This window comes from Cynara cardunculus (genome assembly GCF_001531365.2).
Source record: "Cynara cardunculus var. scolymus isolate 2C chromosome LG 2, CcrdV1, whole genome shotgun sequence".
Lineage (NCBI taxonomy): Eukaryota > Viridiplantae > Streptophyta > Magnoliopsida > Asterales > Asteraceae > Cynara > Cynara cardunculus.
The window spans coordinates 57,820,612-57,824,384 of record NC_037529.1 but is presented as its reverse complement, the minus strand read 5'-3'; the positions used below and the strand labels follow the sequence as shown (position 1 = coordinate 57,824,384).

The 3,773-nt window shown below is 39.4% G+C and overlaps 1 non-coding gene across 1 annotated transcript; it reads left to right on the top strand.

The window, feature by feature from the left end:
• Nucleotides 1–2,969: 2,969 nt before the first annotated feature.
• Nucleotides 2,970–3,075, top strand: LOC112508296. The gene has a single exon (XR_003068677.1). It is a non-coding gene; the product is annotated as a small nucleolar RNA R71 (small nucleolar RNA).
• Nucleotides 3,076–3,773: the final 698 nt, after the last annotated feature.

Sequence of the window (3,773 nt, the reverse complement as noted above, 5' to 3'; positions counted from 1 at the left end):
AAATCCTTAATAGATCTACGGTAAAAACCCGCATGTCCCAAAAAACTTCGAATGCCTTTGACCGAAGATGGTTCGGGCAATTGCAATATAACCTCAATTTTTGCTTTATCAACTTCCAAACCATTTTTAGAAATCATGTGACCTAAAACAATTCCTTCTTGTACCATAAAATAACATTTCTCCCAATTTAAAACTAAATCATGAGTTTCACATCTTTCCAAACTTTTCTTTAAATTGGCAAGACAATTTTCAAAAGATGTATCAATTACGGAAAAGTCATCCATAAACACTTCCATAGTATCCTCAATCATGTCTGAAAAAATTGACATCATGCACCGTTGAAAGGTCGCCGGTGCGTTACAAAGACCAAACGGCATACGCCTAAAAGCAAAAGTTCCGAAAGGACAAGTGAAAGTTGTTTTCTCTTGRTCTTCGGGTGCTATGTGAATTTGGTTGTAACCCGAGTAACCGTCCAAAAAGCAATAATATTCTTTTCCGGCCAATCGATCTAGCATTTGGTCAATAAAGGGCAAAGGAAAATGGTCCTTTTTGGTTGCTAAATTCAATTGCCTATAGTCCATACAAATTCGCCATCCGGTGACGGTCCTAGTAGGGATGAGCTCATTTTTTTCATTRGTGATAACCGTGGTTCCACCTTTCTTCGGTACACATTGCACCGGGCTCACCAATCCGCTACTGGAAATGGGATATATAATACCCGCGTCTAACCACTTCAAGATTTCTTTCTTAACAACTTCTTTCATAATGGGATTTAGTCTCCTTTGCGGTTGTACCTTGCCAACTCTATTTTCTTCCAAGATAATCTTATGTTGGCAAAGGGAGGGACTAATTCCTCTAATATCTGCGATAGTCCAACCTATGGCTCTTTTGTGAGCTTTTAATACCTCTATCAACCTTAGTTCTTGCTCATTACTTAATTTCGAAGAAATAATTACGGGTAATTTTTCCTCCTCCATAAGATAAACATACTTAAGGTGACTAGGTAATGGTTTTAACTCCAAATCGGGGGCCTTCTCTATAGATGGTGGTTGGATAGTTCTATCCTTAAAGTCAAGTTGCTCAAATACCGTTAAATCTTTCAAATCTTCTAAATCTTCCAACTCATCATTTTCTTCCAAAATGTCCTTAAGATTTTCTCCAATGTTATTTTTATAGGGAATGTCAATCAAACATATTTCTAGGTCTTCACCTAAAGCAGATATGACTGAACAATCGCCTACCTCTCCATGAAACTTAAGAGAATTAAACACATTAAATTTCACTTATTGATCACTAACTCTCATGGTCAACTCCCCCTTTTGAACATCAATTAACATTCTCCCGGTTGCAAGAAAAGGTCGTCCTAAGATGATGGGGACGTTCTTGTCAGCTTCATAGTCCAAAACTAGAAAATCGGCCGGAAAAATAAATTTATCGACTTGGACCAAAATATCCTCAATTTTACCTTTAGGATATGCAATGGACCTATCCGCCAATTGTAAAGTCACGATCGTTGGACGGACTTCACCTATTCCTAGCTTGTTAAAAACTGACAATGGCATAAGATTAATGCATGCCCCTAAATCACATAGAGCATGACCTACTTCTTTTCCTCCTATCGAACACGGGATGGTAAAACTTCCCGGGTCTTTTAATTTGGGAGGAATTTTACAAGTAAGGAGCACACTACATTCTTTGGTCAAAGCAATCGTTTCAAACTCATTCAACCTTTTCTTTTTATGCAAAATGTCTTTTAAAAATTTAACATAGTTTGGCATTTGCTCGAGAGCTTCTACCAATGGTATGTTAATGTGGAGTTGTTTAAAGATGTCCAAAAACTTCTTAAACTGCTCATCCACATTTTTGCTTTTCATTCTTTCTGGAAAAGGTAAATTCTGCAAATCTGGAGCTGGTTGAACAGATATGGTCGGTTGGACAGTGGGCACAATYTTCCCACTGTCGGGTTTTTCAACAGAGAGCTGCACATTACTGGAAGTTGAAATAGGGACTGTTTTCTGGACAGAAACATATTTTTGAGTTTCTTCTGTGGAAGGACTCAAGATTGGAAAATTTGACAAATCAAAAGCATGTGAAACCTCGTTTTGATGTGTCGGTTCTTCGATGGTTTCATATATATCATCATTGACTTTTGAACTCTCCTCACTCAACACGGTCACGGCTTTGATACGTTCTTTACCCTTAGGGGTTTTCGTGTCACTAGGCAAAGTTCCTAAAGGTCTACTCTTGAGATCGGCGGCAAATTGGCCGAGTTGGGTTTCGAAACTCCTTAACATTGCATTGGTTTGGTTTATAAAACCTTTAAGTAATGATTCGAGTGAACCATTACCGTCCGATGCATTTTGCCTAGGCATGTGTGAGTGTGAGGATTGTCCATTTTGGTAATTATGCGAAGCACCTTGCCCATATCCCGGGGGATTTTGTGGCCGATTTTGGACTTGAGTAACCCCGGGGGGTTGAAGTCCAGGATTTCCGATCCAAGAAAAATTTGGGTGATTCCTCCAATTTGAATTGTATGTGGGTGAGAATGGACTATTTCTAACATGACTCCCAACATAATTCACCGAGACGGGGTTTCCGGGGCAATATTCATAAGAATGACCCTCACCGCAACAGACACAAGATTCAGACATAGGTGGGTTGGACATTATGAATTGAACTTGATTATTCTCTCCATTCAAACGTAAATTGTTTTTAACCAAATTAGTTAAAGCTACAATTGAGCATTTAAAGCAAAGATGGCATCAATTTCATGGATACCTGAAGCAGACTTAGAAACAACAACACGAGGATTTGACCATTCCGTATTATTATTTGAAATTCGTTCCAGAATGTCATGTCCTTCGTTGTAAGTCTTAGTTGTGAACGCTCCACCGGCCGTTGCGTCAAGAATAATTTTAGCGGAACTGGAGAGGCCATTATAAAATGTCTCTAATTGAATGCAATGAGGGATTCTGTGGTGAGGACATTTCCGTAGAAGGTCCTTAAATCTCTCCCATGCATCCGAAACTGCTTCATCTTCTTCTTGTCGAAACGTCATAATTTCATGTCTAATTTAAACATTCCTCGTCGGAGGAAAGTATTTTTTCAGAATTTTTTTCCGCCAAATCATTCCAAGTTACGATCGACTTTGGTGGTTGAGAATTTAGCCATGCTCTAGCTCTATCCTTCAATGTGTAAAGGAAAAGCGTTAAGCGTAAGGCTTCTTGTATAACTCCTGGAATTTTAAAATGATCTGTCATTTCGATAAAAGATTTTAAATGAGAGTGCGGATCTTCCGACGATAATCCCCCAAATTGACCCATTGCGGAAATCATTTGGAACATTACTGGTTTTGGTTCAAAAGCTGTAGCTGTCATTTCGGGCCTACCAATCCTCGCGGCCAACTGACCGAATTCGGGAGTTGCGTAGTTCCTTATGCCTCTATTTTTATCATCGGCAATGTTAACTGTGGCCTCCCGTGGAGGTGGATTATGTTGGGTTACGGGATCTCAAGCACAGCGGAAAATAAAACCGTAACCCTCCAAGGACCCATACGAACCGGAATAAATCGGGTGTTTCGAAATTATACCTCACAGTTAGCAAAACTCTGGATCACAGCAACAAACAAAGTTTGATGCCTCCACGGTATCCACGCGAACAATCCGAATCCTTTGCCTTCTCGTGATGCTAGTCACGGTTTCAAAACTTAGAAAGAAAATGGAGCATATTGTTGTAGGTGGTTTTAGGAGAGAAAAATGCAAGACCAAAAAAAA